Raw genomic sequence first — 22094 nt, 5'->3', positions numbered from 1 at the left:
ATTTTCAGAGGTCAGCTTAGTTCAGTTTAGTGCGGTTTAATTTTCACTGCTGAAAGTCCAAACACTGAAGAGTAATCTATCAATGCGCAGCTCCACAAGTCCCAAACCATGCAAGCCAGTGGCGACAGCGGTGGGGAAAAAACTTCACCAATTGGCGAAAGTGAAGGATACATAACCAAGAGAGAGACCAGGCTCAGTTGGCACGACCATTTCTCCTATAGCCAAACCTCTAGACGCGGGAGTGTCAGAATAACACCGAGAACTCCACCCTTATCTGGAAAACACAAAAATCATGTGTTTTTGCTTATTCTCAAGCTATAATAAATGATCTGTGCGGTATTTTGAGCTGAAACTTCACAGACACATTCTTAGGACAGAGGAGATTTATATTACATCTTGTGAAAAGGAGTATAATATATCTCCTTTGAGACCAGACTCTGAGTCACAACGGGTGATTGTGTTTTGGGTCTCTGTAGTGGGGGATGCAAATGAGCTGCCGTGTGTAAGGAAAGAGAGCGAGCGCGTGGTGAGTCAGTGGTGGCCTATTAATAATGTACATCCCAACAGGCTTGTCATTTACAATCATTCCATGATCTCTACAGGAGGGCAGAGAAAAAAGACTTCTGGCCTTTTGAAATGAGCCCAACCTGGGTGAGATATTCAGCTTGGCAAATGTCCTTTCACTGCCGTAATTCAAAAGCATGAGTTGTTTGAATGTGATCACATTTCGATTGGAGCACCGCTTTTGGGCGCAGTGATGAATGTGTTTAGGTCATATTCACTGCAGGGGTTTCTTTTGGCTTTACATATAACAGATTAAAAGGCAAAGTCATGAAAATGGGGATGTTTTGATGATTAGTTGATTATTTATGAAAGCAGCGGCTGTGTCCTAGACCCAAGACCTAGATGGTTTGTAATAGCTGAAGAGAAAGCATTTCCCGAAACTTTTGTTGACTGATGACTCGATGACTCAGGGAAATGAATGAATAATGAAGAATAATAGTGCATAATAGAGAGCTGACAGGGATAAATATGTTTGCTGTTTGGTCCATTAAAAACCTTTAAGAGATGTGGACATTATATATATATATATATATATATATATATATATATATATATATATATATATATATATATATATATATATATATATATATATATATATATATATATCATAATTATTTATCAACTTATAACTGTTCATACATTAGAATGTGTGTGTTTAAGGCTATCATTCATTTTTACCTTGAATTACAGAAGACATGCACTAAAATGTTATTCAGCATAACAGTTTATTTACTAAAATTATTTTGCCAGGCATATTATGATTAAGAATTTTATGATTTTATGCCGTCAGCTAGCACTCTGCAACTTTCACATGGTTGCCCACTGAAGCCAAGCAGGGCTGCGCCTGGTCAGAACCTGGATGGGAGACCACATGGGAAAGCTAGGTTGCTGCTGGAAGTTGTGTTAGTGAGACCAGCAGAGGGCGCTAAATCTGTGGTCTGTGTGTGTCCTAATGCCCCAGTATATTGATGGGGACTCTATACTGCTCAGTGAGCGCCATCTTTTGGATGAGACGTTAAACCGAGGTCCTGACTCTCTGTGGGTATTAAAAATCCCAGGATGTCCTTTGAAAAAGAGTAGGGGTCTCCTCTCCACCAATCAGCTGGTGTGTGGTGTGCGGTCTGTCGCAATATGGCTGCCGTTGCATCATCCAGGTGGATGCTGAACACTGGAGGTAGATGAGATTTCTCCCAAAAATGTGTAAAGCGTTTTAAGTGTCCAGAAAAGCGCTATATAAATGTAAAGAATTATTAATTATAATTATAATGTTGTATTAAGGACACGCAGTGACGCAGTAGGTAGTACTGTCGCCTCACAGCAAGAAGGTTGCTGGTTCGAGCCTCGGCTGGGTCAGTTGGTGTTTCTGTGTGGAGTTTGCATGTTCTCTCTGCGTTCGCATGGGTTTCCTTCGGCTGCTCTGGTTTCCCCCACAGTCCAAAGACATGTGGTACAGGTGAATTGGGTATAGATGTTTCCCAGAGATGGGTTGCAGCTGGAAGGGCATCCGCTGCGTAAAACATGTGCTGGATAAGTTGCCGTTTCAGTCCGCTGTGGCGACCCCGGATTAATAAAGGTAATAAGCCGAAAATAAAATGAATGAATGTTGTATTAAAAGGCAAATATACTAATAAACAGTCATTTTAAATCGTTATGCTTTAATATCTGTATACGGTATCCTTCAAATCAGGAGGCTTAGTCAATTTGTCAGTTAGTATTTAGAAAATAAATATAAAATAAATTAAATATTTTTGTAACAATTGAGAATTATTATGTTGTTTCAAAAAGTAATGAAAAATAAAGAATTATAAAGCATTATAGAGAGCTGACAGAGATAAATATGTTAACTGTTTGGTGCATTAAATGCCTTTTAGAGATGTGGACATTATTATTAATATATCATAATTATTTATCAGCTTATAAATATTCATACATTAGAGTGTATGTGTTTACGGCTATCATTCATTTTTATCTTGACTTACAGAAAATTTGAACTAAAATGTCATCGGGTGTAACAGTAGTTAATTTACTAAAATTATTTTGTCAGGCATATTATAATTTAGAATTTGATGATGTTGTATTAAAAGGCAAATATAATAATTATCATTTGAAATACTTTAATATCTTTATACATGAATTTTTTAATTCATTATTCTAAATAATTATTTGAACATAAATATTTGTTACATTTTAACTGATATTTTAATATTTTTATTTTCACAAAAACTACATTTAACATTTCAAACATTAATTTAAACACTACCAGCACATTATATATACTTTTTAATTATTTTAAAATAATTTTTTAATAAATTATACCAAAAAATAGATGTGAACACCAATACTACCATTGATTATATTGTTGGATTATTAATATTTAGAATTGGCGATTAATAGTTTATATGAATTAAGGTTTGGTTTTAAAGTATTTCTATTTTTGTGCCAGTTTTAGTAATTTTATTACCTAAATTATAGGGGTAGTTTACCCCAAAAATGTAATTTACTCACTATTTACTGTATTTACTCATTATGTAGCCCTCAAGTGGTTCTGAACATTTATTCAATTCAATTCAATTTAAGTTTATTTGTATAGTGGCTTTACAAGAGGCCCACATTATGGCATTACAATAAAATTAAGTTACAATTACAATCAAATATAAGTTATTATATACAGGCATAGTTTTTTTTTTTGCAAATGTTAAAGGTGATGTCTAGGTGTACTTGTTTAATGAAGCGTATTTGTGTATTAAGTGTATGTGTTGTCCTGAAAGTCCTTGATGGTTGGCATCATCTCTTCACAGCTCTTGGATCACATCAATGGCATTGTACAATCTCCAGAGACCTCGGGACGAGTATCCCCAGGTTGAAATAGTGAACAAAGAAAATAATTAGCGTAGCTGCTGTTCATAGTTTGAACAAAAGGTATTACATATAAATGCAGTAATGAAGTGCTATAAATGAAAATAGCAGCTAAAAAACTATTTCATATATAAAAGTATTTTGTGTGTAAAAACATAAGCATTTTATTAAATAATACCGGAGTAAAAACATAAGCATTTTATAAAATAATACCGGAGTAAAAACATAAGCATTTTATAAAATAAAACCTAAGTAAAAACATAAGCATTTTATTAAATAATACCGGAGTAAAAACATAAGCATTTTATAAAATAATACCGGAGTAAAAACATAAGCATTTTATAAAATAATACCGGAGTAAAAACATAAGAATTTTATAAAATAATCCCGGAGTAAAAACATAAGCATTTTATAAAATAAAAGTAAAAACATGAGCATTTTATAAAATAATACCGGATTAAAAACATAGGCATTGTATAAAATTAAACCTAAGTAAAAACGTAGACATTTTATAAAATAAAACCGAAATAAAAACGTAAGCATTTTATAAAAAAACCTAAGTAAAACATAAGTATTTCTAACAAAATGCCTGGTGCATTAAGACAGGAGGAGCGTGTCCTAGAGGTGGTTTGTTAAGCCCACTCACCTGCGTGGAGCACACTCATGCATCATACCGTTATGCGATGCATTGTGTGTATGCCTTGCTAAAAAGATAGCTCCTTAATCTAGTTTTAAACTGAGAAAGTGTGTCTGAGCCTCAGACATTATCAGAAAGGCTATTCCAGAGTTTAGTGGCCATAAATGAGAAGGCTCAACCTCCTTTAGTAGATTTTGCTATTCTGGGTACTACCAGAAGCCCTGAGTTTTGAGATCTTAAATTTAAAAGTTTCTTTCTTCTGTATAACACAAGAGAAGATATTTTGGAGAAAGCTGAAAACCTGTAACCACTGACTTCCATACTAGGAAAAACAATACTATGGAAGTCAATGGTTACTAGTTTCCAACATTTTTCAAAATTTATTCTTTTGTGTTCAACAGAAGAAAGAAAATGTTATAGGTTTGAAACCAGTAAAGCAAAGGTTTTGGGTGAACTACCCCTTTAAATAATATTGAAATGTTGCTTTAGCAATCAACTAAAATGCAATGATTAGTTTAAGTTCTACATGTAGTATCTGCTTTTATTTTAGCTATATTTAAATGAATGAAAATTATTTTGTTGTATTGTTTTATTTAATAACCACTTCTGCGGTTTAAGATAAACATGAAGTGAAACATTTAGAATTGAGTTTATATTGATTTGTGTAGTGCAATGTCAGTATCTAAGCGAGGGCACAAAGGCAGAATGAGCGGTGAAGGGGTTTTATCTGCGATGCTCCAGATAAGAAGCAAAACTCAGCAAGCTTAGAGCAGAATGAGAGTCAAGCAGAGATGAGCACAGCATCACACCGACAACACATTGGAGCACAAAAGAAATGGGCATGACTGTGAGCAAGGTGAGGGCTTGAAGCAGGCCATTGATGAAGTGCGTGATGAGATCTCAAGCACTGGACTGGACTGACCGCTAACAACAGGACCCAGCAAACACAACTCATAATAGACTAGAACGTTGGGGAAGAGAGCACACAAGGACCAGGTGAACAAAATTAATGAGAGGTTGTGACCAAGAGAAGCAAAACGGTGGGACCAGAGGAATGTCCTTGTAATGCTGTATATCTAGGCTGCCACGTCATCCTGTTCTCTAACCATACAGCCATAAAGGTCGTTTGTCACTTTCTTGAAATACTGTATGACCCATAGGAGCCTTTACTAAAATAGCACACCTGCTGGGAGTGCGACATAATGCATTATGCTCCTTCATTCACTCTACATAACAATCTGGGATTTGTGTAGCTTGACTGTAGATCATTGTGTTATATTAGTGTAACATTCATGGGTTTGATCTCACAGGACACACATGTAACTTGAATAAAGTGAAATAAAAAACAGCTTCCAAGCCTCTACAAAATGTGTAGGGGTACATTTTCTGAATGGGGAAACTAATAGTGCTTAAGGTACTGTCTAAAAAGATCCTGCATTTCAATTGGTAATGCCACTCATTTACATCATAATTTGATTATGTCACCCATGCCGGTCATTAATGCCGTCATTTCATTATGACACATGCCGCACAACACTTATTATTTTTATACCATCTTGGAGGCACTTAAAACACAACTATACTGTATAGGTCACAGGGATCAAACTCAGTTTCTGGGGATCCGCAGCTCTGCACAGTTTAGCTCCAACCTTAATTAAACACGCCTGATCAAATTGAGTCCTTTAGGCTCGTTTGAAACCTACAGGTAAGTGTGTTGAAGCAGGGTTGGAAGTAAACTGAGTTTGACACCCCTGGTATGTGTCATAATAAGTTGCTTGCACTATGAACTAGGGGGATAGTGGTTGGTTGGACTCTCATTAAGTACTCACCCTCATTTCATTTCGAACCCCTGGAACCTTTATTCAGCTTTGGAACACAATTAAGATGTTTTTGAACAACTCTGAGAGATCTCTGATCTTCCATAGACAGAAATGTCCCCCAAATGTCCAGAAAAGGAACCAAAAACATTGTCAAACCTTACCATCTGATTTCAGTGGTTCAATTGTAATCACACAAAGCTCCAAGCTTCACTGGGCTTTGGTGCCTTGCTCAAGAAAATCATCTCAGTCTTGGTATTGAGGGTGGAAGAGAGTGCTGGTTACTTACTCATAGTTCCTAAAATCCCTGCCAGTGCTGGGACTCTAACCTGTGACAATTAGATCACTGGTCCAAGTCTAAGCATTAGACCAAAGCTAATTACAGTTGAACCACTCAAGCCACATGAATGGTTTTGAAAAGGGTTTACGTTCCAGGGCTGCATGGTGGCTCAATGTGTAGACTTGCACAGTAAAAATACAGGGTTCCACACAATTCATTCATGTTGACCCAACACAAATTCATTAGGTTAACTTAACACTTTTAAGAAATTGATGTGGATTGAACATAAAAAAATTAAGTTGTCCCTACGACATCTCAAGATTTGTGTTGTTTCAGCTCATTTTAAATAAGCACTTTGAACGAGCAAAAAAAAATATTTTTTTGAGTGAAGGGGGTTTTCACACCTGCCTTATTTAGTTCGGTTGAAGAACACTAGAGTTCAGTTGCCCTCTTGGTGCAGTTCGTTTGGGCAGGTGTGAATGTAGCACTCGCACTTGAGTGCACACCAAAAGCGGACCAAAAATTATAACAAGACCTCCTTGAAGAGGTGGTGTCGGTACGCCTTCAAACGAACCCTGTAGAGCGGAACAGCAAAAAGTACTGCGCCTTTTTGGACTAATCCACTTGCCGTAGCCCAACTTGCTGTTCCATCTTATGGGGTGTGGAGAAAAAATATTTGTTGTCAGCGTTTTACCAACAATTTTAAACAGAGAGAGAGAGAGAAACTTTACCTGATGGATCGTTGGAAATATTTCCTGAAGATGACCGTCGCAGTTTAGCTAAATTAATTCACGCCTCCTCCTGAAGTGACTTGCAATGCGCCTTCCATATGCAATGCATTAAAACATTGTTTTCCAGCCGCAGCCACGCTTCATTCTCGAAATGTATAGTTTGTCTAAAGTGATGTATACAAACTATATAGTAAACTATGACCAGTGATACAATCAGCCAGTGCAGTCGTCCCTCCATAGTAAAAAGCGACATTTTGTATCTGCCGGTTTGTTTACTTGCAGGAGTTCCATTGGCATATTCTAACCAATCAAAAAGCACCAAAGCAATCAGCGTGGTGTGAAAGGATCCAAAAACGGCAGAAAAAATGCCACAATGTATCATTTGTTGCTCTTGGTCCAGACCAAATGAACCGAACCACAGATGTGAAAGCACCCTAAGCTAAAGGAAAGTTGAGTGAGTGAGTTTTTTTGATTACTTTGTTGGACTCATGACCATTACTGCAGGGCTCGAAATGAACCTTTTTGCTTGGTAGCATGTCACCTGAAGGCAGAAAGCTTTGACTGAATGATTGACAGCTGATATTAACTAATCCATTCGCGTTCAGTTCTAGTGCAATGCACCAATCAGAAGAGCTTGAAGGCGGGGCAAGCATTGCAGGATTTGTTTACTGTAGAAAGTTGACATGACGACTGTTTCAAACTATTCCCGAGCGCTGCGTTTCAAGGTTTTAGGTGCAAAGATGCATTCTGCATGAATTTCGCATGGCAACAATTATACGGATTCACAAAAATGCTGCCAAATATATTTTAAAGTCACATAGATAAAATTTCAGGCACATATGTGACCAAAACTGTCGCAATTGAGTCTATGGAGGATGAGGGAGCATTTGGGTTTCATCTTAACATCTTATTTTATGTTCTGAATATGAATGAAGGTCTCAAGGGTTTGGAACAACATTCAGGTAAGTAATTAATAACAAAATTTAATAAAGAAAATTAAACTGTTTCATAAATGTTTCTACATTAAACCACTTGACACCAATAAAGAACCTTTATTTTAAATGTTAACAACATCATTCTAAACTGTTATGGGGAGACCACAGATTGACCAAAGATTTTTAGGAAATTGACTTTTTAATTCTGCAGTGATCATAATTCATGACCTATAGTAGGCATGTGCATTTATTACACTTGATTTAAACAGATTTTTGCCATCATTTTGAGATCCAGCCAACATATATGGAAGACGTTCATGCAGATTTATTTCTGTGCATAATTTCAGCAGCTATAAAGTAATTGGCTCGTGCAGCATATGTAGGGAATGATGATGGTGATGATGATGACTTTGCATGGTCTGCTCGGTGGAAGGAAGCCAAGCAGAATTAAGAGAATGGCCATAATGTTTTGTGCTGGTCACGTGCCCCAGCCGGGCTTTCAGCTGTAGCTAATGAGTCTCTCGGCTCATGTCACTCACCCCACAGATGATTAAAAATCACACTGCTTCCCCTGCATCGTGCAGGATGAGAGGGGGGAAAGAATGTCTTCCCGAACACACCGCCAAGAGGGACGAACCCTGTCAGAGCCAAGCGCGTATCATTCTTTCCCATAACTAGGCATGTGGTATCGCCCAGGGCACTTACGAGCTTTGTGTGCGGGCTGGACGGCTCTAGGTAAACGGTGACACTATTTTACCCTCTCTTTTCTTAACCAGTGCTCATGAATAACACATGGCCTCGTCTCCTGAAAAATGCAACATGCTGTGGGCTGTTTGGGAACAGCCTGTCCTTGTCCTTGCTTGTGCATATGCCTCCTGCGAGTTAAATTCTGTTCAGGAGGTGACGGGCCACCACGGTGGACTGCAGGGGAGAGAGAATGTATGCACACTGCCAATTTGCAAGCTCATGCATACATATGTGTATTACAATACTGTTGTTATGTTGCTGTTTGGGGGCCACCGGTCACCCTTGCATCAGCTGTCATTATTGGGGTCAATCTGCACTGGCTGGAGGGTGTCTATCGGGTGGGTTTTGTGGGACAGATGCATTGGGCTCTTTTCTGCAACATCTGCGCTCTTTCTCTCATAAAGTGGGCTTTTATATGCCTGTGCTTTGTTTGTACACTGTCGGAGTGGGCCAAGGGAGTGAGTGGACGCTCATTTAACTGTGACAGACAACTATGATGGAGTCAGCGGCTCTTTCGGCCAGTGTGGGGGGAAAGGACAACTGAATCATTTTATTGTCAGTTAGTTTTAAAAAAATAATCATTAGCTGTGGGGGATGAAATGGTTTGTTTGTTTGGTTGGTAGCTTTTTCAAGTAAATGTCAAATCTGCTGTGGAAATGGCTTTTGGTTTTGGGGTGAATAAATAATTTTTTATGACTGTATTTTGCGTTTAATTTGCCACTTATAAATTTGAAGGAGTTATCATTGGAAAATGAGCTCAAGAAAAAATGAATAAAACAACTGTTGTTTTTAGCTGAGATGAACAGTGAAGGCGTAAAACACTATTACTTGTAAATTAAATGATTATTTCAGTGGCAAATTATTGATTAATTAAGACTTTTTTGTGTGCGTGGTTCTTTGAACAGTGCTATATTTTGACCTTATGTATAGTTCAAAAATAGATTTTAATAAAACTTATGCAATCTGCACTCCGAAATAAAAGTACAAAGACTGCCACCTGGGGGTTCAAAGAGTAAATTTATTAATATGAACTTTTTAGATACAAATACGTACAATGGCTTTAGTACAATTTGTATATGGTAAAAGACATGCCCAATTTGGACTTTTTTTTAAAGGAATAATACATTTATACAGTCATGAACATGTTTTGACAGCTCATATAACGGTGATTTGATGCCTTACAAAAGTTGCAGACACCTTAATGCGGACACCATAATACTACTATGGCTACTATGATAAAGAAAATCCGCTCTAACTGTAAAACTAAATAAATTGCTAAACACTCTTGAAACATGAAAATGTAAAGCCTGCAGCCCACAACAAAGGTGGAAAGTTATTGTGTATCATATTGAATATTAATCAGATGATGTCATTACGCTGCTCTTCTGTCAGCCAATCGTTGCATTGCTGATCATGATTTCGATGATCAATAGATCAGTCCTTCACAACACACGCAGCGATCTCAGATCAGTTCATCCAGACATTTTTATATGATTCGCGAACTTGTTTGAAGAACCAAATTAGCCAGAGATCAGTTATCAAGATTAAAAAATCCACGATCTGTCAAATCATTTAAGCAAGGTACGAAGAACAGACCCCTGGACAAAAGCAAGAGAGTCAACTGGACTACCAGAAATCATCATAAATAATAAATGACAGCAAATAAAACTCACAACAATTAAAAACTATTTAAAAACTAAAATATGCAAACATTTACAAAAATATGTTGTCCCTGTCTTTTAAATTCATTGATTATAACAAGAGACATTTGAATTACATTTTGAAAACACTGGACTTTTAGGCTTAGAAAAATTGCAGAAATGTGCTAAGGATGGGGTTATTAGCTTAGCAAAATGCTAACTTCAGCCTGTCTTGTTTTTAATGGCTAGTCAAGTCTAGTTGAGAAAAAATGTTCATTTTAAAATGTATATTTAATTCAGGGGCGATGCAGTGGCACAGTGGGTAGCGCTGTCGCCTCACAGCAAAAAGGTCGCTGGCTCAAACCTTGGCTGGGTCAGTTGGCATTTCTGTGCAGAGTTTGCATGTTCCCCCCGTGTCCGGGTGGGTTTCCTCCCGGTGCTCCGGTTTCCCCCACAGTGCAAACACATGCGCTATAGGTGAATTGAATAAACTAAATTGACGTAATGTATGAGTGTGAATGAGAATGTATGGGTGTTTCTCAGTGATGGGTTGCAGCAGGAAGGGCATCTTCTGTGTAAACATATGCTGGATAAGTTGGCGGTTCATTTTGCGGTGGCAACCACTGATTAATAAGGGGGCTAAGCTGAAAAGAAAATGAATGTATTTAACTCAGTACTATGAAGAAACCCACCTACTGGGTGTCTTTGTTGTAGGTCTTAAATCTTTTTTTACAGGTCTTAATTTTCCTTTGTTCATGTATAGCTACCCAATCTGGCCATTAACACCCATACATTCACCAACAATCTCAGTCTCAATAAAATGATGCTTTCCATACACGATTTTATATTTTCTTCACAGCAGCAATTCTTGTATTAAAATGTATAAATATATTTATATTTATATACTATTTGTAATACAATTTTGTCCTTTAATACAAACATTCAAATATATCAACTGTACCTTTAAACAACATTTATAGCAAATAATATAAACAAATATAAATATCCCGCTCGCTTTCTTATACTTGTCTACCAGGTTCTCTTACACCCCTTTGATTGGTCACACGCTCAACAGTAAGGGCTGCGATTGACTCTTGCGCGCTTCACAGATGAGTGACACTGATAAACGGCAGCGGCGATCACAGCTGATCCATGATAGACACTGTGGAGAAAACTCTGCAGACACGTGCTCATGTCTGTATCCAGAAGTATCGCTGTAACAGCCGAGAGAAGAGAAAAAGTCACGCCAGCAGGTTAAATGGGCCATAGTGAGAGAGAGAGAAATGGCGTTTACCTTCAGTTTCTCCATAACAGTGAAATAGGGGCTTCTGCTGTAAGTGTCAGTGAAAGACTGTCCAGAAAACACACACGCAGTGAAATTGTGCAGTTTCTGCATTTTTAAGTAGTTGGAGCGTTGTACATACTCGCGCTCACCTCCCTCGCCATAGTAAGCTACGGCGACAAAGTGCATATGGGATAAATGACGTCACTACATAATAACCGGTTATGATTATTACTGAAACGATACCGAATTGTCCGCGTCTGCATCGCGGTGCACTGAAGAAGCAATTCATTTTGACACCCCTATAATTAAATGTATTCAATTATAATCATGTTTTGATAGGACAAGTAAAAATATTTTCCCAACAGAGATATTTGAATAAAATCATTAGCATTGTCCTGTATAAGTCTAAAATTTCATTCATAATGGTCTTAAAAATGTCTTAAAGTCTTACATTTAACTTAGTGAAACCTGCAGAAACCCTGACCTAGTGTTGTTGTGTGGCAGACTAATTGTTAGCTTAGCAACATGCTAAGAGAGAAGAATCTCTTGTTGAAAGGTAATGATTATTTAGGCATTTTAGTTTCATGGGCATTTTTTGAACAATCTAAGTTTTGTGAGTTGTGACATAATATGACACTAGGCTAATTTCAACATTAGCATGTAATTAAATTACAGGATCCTGAAAATAAATGTCAACCATTTAATGATTTGCCTGGTTGAAGCGAAAATGTAAACAAGGCTTGAATGTACAGTAATGTGGCAGATTGTGTTGGATAGTGAAGTGTTGAAGTTAGTTATGGTCAAGTTAGCTGCCCAGACTGACAGATGACCGCTTCAGATCCTGACATGACTCACTTATTGCCCATAGACAGACCCGCACCATTTGTCCCAGACTGAAAGATATGAATATTCATAGGCAGGAGATGAGGAGCATGACTTGAGCTTACAAAAGAAAATGGAGCACTCAGAGCTCTGGATCTCACCAATAACATGACATTTCGATGAATATTTATAAGTAATTATCACAAGTCATTGCGTTTATAAAGGTCTGCCAAGGGACGGTGCAGCCAGGACTCGGTAATTCAGCAGAGGTCATATCATAATTATGAATCAATGGCTGAACTTATTTATTTGGAATCATATTCATGCTTTACATTCGTGTGCAGCCCACGACTTGCTGAGATTACACCTCATAATTGAGGTGTTAATCGAAAAATTCATTCACAAAGTGTTTAAGAGATGAGACGGGAAGATATCGTGCCTGTCAGACTTGATTAATCTGTGGACACTGGTGTAGGTTTTTATTCCCCAAATCCATTTATATTTGTCTGAGATGAGAATATGAGTGGCATTTATGCTCATGTGTGTATGTGTGTGTGAGGCTGTTGAGAGTCTAGAGCCCGCAGGAGTTCGCCCTTTGATGTAGGAAACTCAAAGGGCCCCCTGTGGCAGATGCCATGGGGCAGGGGTCGCATTTTTAATCTGTCAATCACCACTGGGGATTTATGGGTAACTTTTGCTGCCAAGCCAGGCAGCAGGGAATGCAGCATTCAGCCGCTCGCTCTCAGTGTGAAGGGTGTAGGTACTGAAAAGAGAAGGGGCCAGAGTTCACCGTGTTTGCTGTTAACACTGACGCTTAGTAAGGTCAACATAAGCAGCCACCGCTGAATTTGGATGTCTGCAGAGTTAAAGAATTAGTTTCCCTGTTGGAGTTTGTTTTGCTAGGCTTTAATGTTCTGTCCAAAACCTAGTGAGACGTCAGCTGCATTCAGATCATTTTGGCAGCAACAAGATTGCGAGGTATTTAGTGTGCATAATGGCAGATTTTAACTTCTACAAAATGACAAATAAGAAAATGTGTGGGTTTTTCATGTGGTATAATCCTATTTGATTTTATTGTTCAGTACTGTGAGATTTTGTACACTGTTCAATTGGGCTGCACAATATATCATTTCAGCATTTATATTGCAATGTGCAAATAGACACATTGCAGGAAAGAGTTTAAAGCATTCAGACACAAGATATTGTACCATTTGTAACTTTAGTAAAGACCAATTTTTATTGAAATATTTATGCAGTTTTATTATACATTATTCAGTTTCGGTATACTTGAATACTGTTCAAATACCCTGAAAACCGTAAAGCACAATTAGTTTCACTTTACCTTGGCTCTATTGTTGTCACAATCACCAGCAATCTAGTCCATACAGATCGCTGGAGAACTACATATCTGCCACCAAAAGAACTACAAATCCTGTCATGCACCACACACTCACACCTGTTCCTGTTTCACATTGATCACACACACACACACACACACACACACACACACACACACACACACACACACACACACACACACACACACACACACACACACACACACAGCTGGAGGATTGTTATGAACTGATTACTTGGACTTTAAAAGCAGCACAGACACCAATTGCTGAGTCTTGTTATACTGTATTGTGAACATTACGATGCGTTTCCCTTGCCTTGCCGTGTTTGACCTTTGCTTTGTCCTTCACTGTATGTTGCTTGCTGCCGGTACTGACCATCCGCCTGTTTATTGACCACAACTCTGGACTCCCTGCATGCATCTGTTTGCTCCTGTTTTGACCATTGCTTGCCTGACCATTCTCATAATAAACCTGCATTTGAATCCTCAACTCTGTTGTCAACGTCCTTCACATAGCAGTTGTATTTATAAGCCTGTAATTTGTTTATTATGTTTTAGGCATGATTGATGCTTTTAGAAAATCATTCCATATAAATCTAAATTAATTGATGAACTCCTTTTAAATAGAATAATTTGTTTAGATTAATAAGATTAATTCATTCCAAATAGAGCTATTCAAGTAATCTGGGGAAATTGAAGTTAAAAATTCCTTCATGTTGTCCCAAACACAAATCGATTAAGGTAACTTAATTGTTTTTTAACAATTTAAGTGTTACAGTCACCAGCTATCTAGCTACTATGGATCGCTGGAGAACAACAAATCTGCCACCAAATGAACTACAACTCCTAGCATTCACTGCACACACACACCAGTTCCTTATCCAGACTGATTGCAAACATGCACAGCTGCTCAAGAACTCATTACATGGACTACATACTGTATACATCACACATGCACACACACATTGCTGAGCCTTGTTCTACCTGTAGCATCACAAAGCATTTCTTCTTGCCTTGCCGTGTTTTGATTCTTTGCTTTGTTTGTTGATTTTTGATGTTATCCGTCTGTGCCAATTTCTTGCCTGGTTTTGACTATGCTTTTTGATTGCTCTTTTTGATTCTGTTTGCTCCTGTGATCGACCCTTGCCTGCCTGGCCATTCTTTGTGTTTTAAAGTCTCTGCAATTGGATCCTCACCTCCATTGTCAGTTTCCGAATGTTACATTATGAGGATTGAACATAAAACAAGAATTAAATCAAGAATTGTGTTGATTCAGCTAATTTTAAAGTAGATAAAAAAGTTTGTATGTGTGCATTCATATCGCAATATGTAACGCAGAAAAATGAACTATCGCAGTCAGATTTTTCCAGTATCATGCAGCACTACCATACAACTTGGCTAGTTTTACTGTAATTTTTTTTAAGTAATTAGTTGGAGCAAATTCACTGTCAAAACAGTCATTGCATCTGCCATTCTTCTGAGCAACACTCTCCCAACTCAATAACTGAAGGAAAATCCAGTTTCCAGTTTATAATTATGACATTTGGGTGGTATTTTGTGGGTTCTTCAACTTGGGGCTGCACGATATTGGGAAAATCTGGTATTGTGATATTTCATTTTTCAGCTTTTTAGCATTCAGGTATTGAAATTGAATAATCAAGTAAAAATATAGTTTTTTTACCTTCAGAATAAATAAGTCAAAATCAAGAATTTTCCTTAAAACAAGCAAAATGATCTAAAATGAAAACCTTTTTTTAGTTGCATAAATTGTATAAATTCTGTATAAATAATTAAACACAATTCATCTTTGTTAGCTTTTTTGTGCTCAAATGTTTTAAACTCTTAAAATGCTCAGTCACAGGCCTTAAAACACAAGCAAATGATAGTCTTTCACACTAATATGGTTAAACTTAGCAGTGACTCTACAAATCATGTGTTCTGTAGCTCCTCGTCAACTATGATTCAGACTCAACATTGCATATCTTGCGATGTGACTTGTGAATGTGCATGTACAGTATTACGATGCTGAAATTACATATTGTGCAGCCCTAGTTCAACTCATAATTATGATCTCTCTAACATAAGTTGAGCACTGCCATAAGCTATCTTGTATTGAGGGATTTCTAAGGCGATATTACTCTAGTTGCATTAGAAATCACAAACTTTCCTACTTTCAGTCATGTATTCAGTGTGAGACTCATACAACTGACACCATTTTCTCACACAGAATCTTGTCCATTTTCTCACACAGGCACAGTAATGTTGGTCTGCATGAGTTATTGATTGCTATATTTATAACATACAGAATAAGCAATATTAGAGGAAGCAATTTTTAACCCTCATATTACAGATTTTCAGTTATTTGTATTGACTTATTCTCTTTTGTATAAGCGAGTGCAGCCATTCAAACCTTTTCATTCTCTTCTGTTGACGTTTAGCTGCAAAATCAGTTTGTTAGGCTGCTAGTTTAACCTTATTGCCATTTGTTATTCCTAGTAATTTCCCCATAGGCAAGTGAATCTGAAGTCCTAAAACAATCACAGAAGAAAAACTTACTTCTGCATCAATAAATCAATGGAAAGCTTTTTTTTTTTTTTTTTTTTTTTTCATATTATGTATATGTATCTCAGTCTCAATATCCAATAATTGACACTTATGATGTTTTGTGGTCCAGGGTCAGTATAGTCTATAACTGTCAGTACTCGGCCTGTCACAATCAATATATTACCTTATCGCACAACACAAGCACAAAACAACACATTTTGTGATGCAACAAATATCGCCCTTACTTGAAAAAACGATTCTATTAACATTTTAGCTGATCTTTATGCAACACCTCTATCTCTGTTGGAGCTTTCAGTGTCAGTATGGTTTAAAAACACTATAGTATTTACTATAATTAGTAATATATTTTCACGTTGGTACCTGACAACTGAAAATAGATCTGTTACCTTATATGTTTTTGTTAACATTCATTATTAGTTATTTATTTAGGATATACGTTTTCACATTTTGATTACAATGGCCAATTATTCAAATGGCTAATTAAATGAAATATTCTTAAGAATAAAATATAATATGTTCTTTGGAAGATTTTACTTGCATTTGGGATAATATTATATTGTCATTCAGGCATTATATAGTTGCATAAAATGGTCACAAAATGGCAATAATATTGTTTATCACAATATATTTTGGTGCAATATATCATACAACACAAAAGAAATATCACGACAGGCCTAGTCAGTAAATTTGGATGCTTTTTATAGAGTTTCTATTATAATAAGCAGGTTAAGTGCAATTACAGTATAAATTGAAAGTCAAAGTATAAATAGCAGAAGTGAACAAATAATCTGAGCAACAGAAAAACAAACACCAAATATAAAAGCAGATCTGAATCTCTGAGGAATATCCATGAGATAGATGTAAACATCATTGAATTGACTCTGAAAAGGACATGACTGTTTAAAATGACTGACAAACGGCTGCGGGTGCAGTATATGGATCACAAGTGCCACAATTTACAGTTTGTGGTCATATCTGTGTTTTGTTCTGTTGATGTGTGATCCAAATATTCATAGCTTGAAACAGATGGAAATATGACAGGATTGTGCTGCGTTTTTATGGAGCTGCCATTACGGGCCATTGTTTTTTGCCTGCCAGGTCTCCGCACAGGTCACGTGACTGAAAACTATCAATGTGCTGTTAGCTTAGCAACACGCTCTACTCATAGACTCAATTCTGAGTTCAGCTTTCCTTCAGCTTAGTCCCTTAATTTTATCAGAGGTTGCCACAGCGGAATGAACCCACAACTATTCTAGCATATGTTTTACGCAGCCCTTCCAGAGCTTTTAGTGCTTATATACACTACCTTTAAATTTTAAGTTGGCAATGTTTTTAAATATTTTTGAAACCGCTCTTCTGCTCAGCGAGGCTGCATTTATTTGATTTCAATTCATTAAAAACTAGGGATGTGTGATTTGGGGAAAATAGTTAATTGTTATTTTTTTATTATTTATTTTTTTGACAGATGTTGTGATTTTGATTTAATTTTGTTATCAGGAAGCATCACAGTGGCGCAGTGCGCAGCACAATTGCCTAACAGCAAGAAAGTCACTGGTTTGAGCCCAGGCTGGGTCGGTTGGCATTTCTGGGTGGGTGTATGTGTCTGTGTGTGTGCGCGTGATCTTTGTAGCGGCATTGTGTGTGACTCATCATTGTAACTTAACGAAGCAAATGCATCAAATACTCATTGGTAAAGTTCTTACTGTAGTATTTCTCACAAACGCTACGTGAGATCTGCTTCGTTTATGTCTGTCTGTTGTCTGACGCAGCCGAGGAAAGAGATTAAGGCACGCAGAAAGGCACGTAGAAACGGTGGGCGGGGAGGACTAGCCTTTAAGGCGCAGTACAGCAAAACCACCACCCACTGCAAAAATGTATAAAATAGAATCTTATAAAAGGTGGGGGGAACTCTGATGGGGGAAACTTTACAGCCACTTTCTGGAGACACAAAAGAGTCATAATAAATCTGAAAAAAGGGGTAACCTAGGTGCCCTTTAAACATTTATTCAAGTTTGTTTTTAAACATTCAGAAATGAATGACCTTACCTTCTGTAAACAAGTTGAACTCAAATTAGGGAGATAGCGGAGCTTATTTTAAAAACAAAAAATAATCATTATAAAAATACAGAACACTCATCAATCTAACATGGCTGAATCAACTCTGAAATTGTACTTTGCTGTTGCTTGCTACTAGACTGAGTGTCACTGGCAATACCTCCAGTTGACTTTTCAACAAGAAACTCCTCATATAGCCAGCTGCCTGTGGTGCTTTCTCAGGTGCTGGTTGTTGTATTTCCTCGTGTTGTGGCAACAATTCTTACAAATGACCCTGTTTTTGTTTGGTGTCTGTGACTTTGAAACAAAAATATTCCCATTTACTGATGTCCTGTTTTTCTTTGATATTAATTTGTCTATTACAGTGTTGGGGAAAGTTACTTTTGAATGTAGTGCATTACGATATTGAGCTACTCCCCCAAAAAGAAAATAATTGTGCTACTTAGCTACTTTTTATGGAAAGTAATGTGTTATATTACTTTTGAGTTACTTGTGCGTTACTTTTCCTTACCTGCCTGAGGTTTGATCTCTTTCAGAACTTGCAGGTTTTTTCCCACCTTTTTATAGAGAAGCTCTGCATTTAACAACCACCTATAGACACTGCATCTTCATTTTCCTTTAAAAAAATGTTGGATAAAAGTTATATTTTGAGAACTTTCTGAGCCCAGAGCTATAGATGCTGTATATACAGATTAACAAAAGCATGTAAAGTAATGTGTTTGCTACTTTTATTAAAAACATTAATAAACGTTAATAATGTTAATGTCAATAATGTAACGTTAATAACGTTAATAATAAAAACATTAAACGTTATTAGTTGATTAAATTCACTGTCTATTGAGATACAGATTGCAATAAAAAGTACTAACATGAAATTTTAAATCTATGAAATGTTTATTAACAAAATGAACAGTAAGACAATGCAAACCAAAGTAATTCTTGGAGCTTTATACATTGAATACATTGCTTCACGTGGCTTCACGTAACAAATGTGTAAATGATTCCCCAAAAGGGAAGAAAATCTTACTATATTACTATAAAATACTATTTTATTATAAAATAGTACAAAACATGGTCACTTCTACAGTAGACAGTGGCTGCATCTCCTCAACAATAAAAGCAATAACCTTTATGTGAACTGATATCAATCATAGCCAAAGGTGGGGTGCAGGTGTAGTGCTTTCATTCACTTTTGTTTTTTGGGTTTTTTTGATGTCGTGTTTCCTGCAGTTGTCAAGAGTTTTACTTGCACATAATCTACCCTTGAAAATAATCCACTTCTTTTCTTCGATGAGTTCAAAATAACAAGACTCATTTGCAAAAATGTAATTCTCCAGGCTGCTTTTTTTTTGTTTCTGACCGTCTGTAGTGCATACCTGCCAACATTTGTCCCTGAAAATCCAGGAGACTGGGCGGGTTAGGTTCGGGGGTGAGGTGTCTGAATAACACTAGAGAACCGGGTACTGTGGTGTTAGAAACTGTACTATGAAGCGTGTTTCGGGCAGCCGCTGTGATCGGATCCTACTCCAATGTTGGCGACCTAGGGGTTTCACAGATCGTACCAAAATGCTGAGGACTGAGGGAGATTGAAATTACGTGAGTTTTCCGGGAGAAATAACTAAACGTAAGGGGGCGGGAGATGGGTCTGAAATGCGAGAGACTCCCGGGAAAAACGGGAGTGTTGGCAGATATGCTGTAGTGATGACGGGCAATTCGTGAATGAATCGTTTGTTTTAACCGAATCTTCTAAGTAAACCATTTTAACCCGTTCATTAAATTGAACGGAGTTGTCATGAAATGGTCTGCGTCTTCAGTAAAGCCGCCTTTCCACTGCACACAACAAATGACAAGCGACAGACCAGAAGTCATTCATTTCCAGTAGAGAGTAGTCCGGGAGCTGCGTGGAGTTCCGATCATCTCCGTATACGGAAAATCGGATCCCATTTGAGCTACGGATACCTTGAAATATTTGAACTCATGTGACTAGACCGTAAGCGACCGGCCGACCGGATGTGATGTATTCCAATGTTGTCCAAGCAGGTCCATGCGAGCGAGATGAAAAATAGTCATTTTTCTTTATGTTTTGAATCAGAAAAAGTTTATATTAAAAAAACATTTTATTCATAAATGAGTAATAAAAATATAATATTTTAATGTTGTCTCCACAGTCCCTCAAGAAGTTTTTGCGGTCTATGAGTTTATAGTATTCATTCATTCATTCATTCATTCAACCATGGTGAATGCACAGACAATAAAGGCTCTTGATTTTGCATTCCTTAATTTCGTACACCGCGAGAATCAGCTTCTCTCCCATGGTGCACGACAATACTGAAAATTCTGTGCAACTGCCACTAGGGGGAGTATTCTGACAGCCAAATGTCGTGTGCAGTGGAAAATCGGCTTAAGTACTAACATACCGGACACCCCCTCTGACTCGAAATAAACCCATATCAGATAGTAGAACAGTTAGTCAGTTAGGAGATTCAGTTAGTAGAACAGTACACAGTCTCATCTCCTGGAAATAGAGACCTGATGATGATGATGATGAGTGCGAGCCGACTTTCTGTTCTCTCGCAGCACGGTCTCTCATTGTGTGTGTGATTCAACCTGACTAAGATCATTTTTATTCCGCAATATATTTTGTAAAAGCCAAATAAGCGAGGTAAAATAACTCGCGTTAGATTTTTTAAAAAGTAACTCAAATAATATTACTTATTTTTAAAAGTAATGCGTTATATTACTCGTTACTTTGGAAAAGTAATGTTATTACGTAACGCGTGTTACTTATAATGCGTTACCCCCAACACTGGTCTATTAATGCTTCTGAAGCAACAAATACCATCTTCTTCTTTTTCTTCTTTGTAGTTTAATGGTGGTTGGCAACCAACGTTAAGGTGCATTACCGACACCTACTATACAGGAGTGTGAACCTGAGTTAACCACCTCCCAAATAATGCAAAAAAAATGCATAACATATAAAAGTAAAACTTTCATCTTTTAAATTCTGTTAATTAGTCCTGTTCTTCTTAGATAGTTTAATAAATTTTCATTGTTATGGCCCCCAAATATAATTTTAATGCTGATTTCAAAGGAGTTTATCATAATTTCTTTCTTTAATATTTCTATTTTATAATGAATTTTTGACAATGACATAAAACATGTTCGACTGGCTCCTCCTTTTTACAATGATCACATAAGCCAGTTGGATGTTTCTCTATTAAATGTGGCAAATGCCATCATGCCACTCATCCGAGCTTTCCTGTTTGTTTGTTTTTTTGTATTTTATTGTGGACGCTCCGCATAGTTCGGTTGCGCAATTTTGATTGGGCAGAACAAAAGTGTGCTCACTCAGTTGGCTAGTAAAACTGTCACACACAGACGGCAGTCACGCATTTGCTCTGGGCAGAGGAAATTAAATTAAATTAAATTAGCTAATCGTAACATTTCAAATCTCGATTGCAATTTCGATTAATCACTCAGCCCTAGTAAAAACAGTACATGATGTAAATGTTGCATTATGAGGAACCGCAATGCAGATGAGAACCAAGATGTATTTTTTCAGGGCTCACTGATGAATAAAATGTTCAAAAAAATTGTTATAAATGACTTTGCTGTCACGTCTGGTCAATTAAAAGCATCCTTGCTGAAAAAAAGAGTGATTTTGTTAATAATGGGAGGCTCACTCGATTTTGGGGCAGACCACTCAGGCCGTGTCTCTTTTCTGCTGCTCAATTATTCAGCTGTATTTAAATGCGAATGTGTTGTCATGAAAACACTTTTATAATTGATAAGCCGAGAAA

General features: G+C 37.1%; 1 protein-coding gene across 1 annotated transcript in view; it reads left to right on the top strand.

The window, feature by feature from the left end:
* The window catches only part of LOC130242151 (roundabout homolog 2-like), a 130874-nt gene that overhangs the window by 24164 nt on the left and 84616 nt on the right, over positions 1-22094 (top strand). The gene's annotated exons all lie outside the window — the stretch shown is intronic.

This window comes from Danio aesculapii, chromosome 15 (genome assembly GCF_903798145.1).
Source record: "Danio aesculapii chromosome 15, fDanAes4.1, whole genome shotgun sequence".
Lineage (NCBI taxonomy): Eukaryota > Metazoa > Chordata > Actinopteri > Cypriniformes > Danionidae > Danio > Danio aesculapii.
Note: the sequence above shows the minus strand (reverse complement) of the source record. Positions and strands in the feature narration are given on the sequence as shown.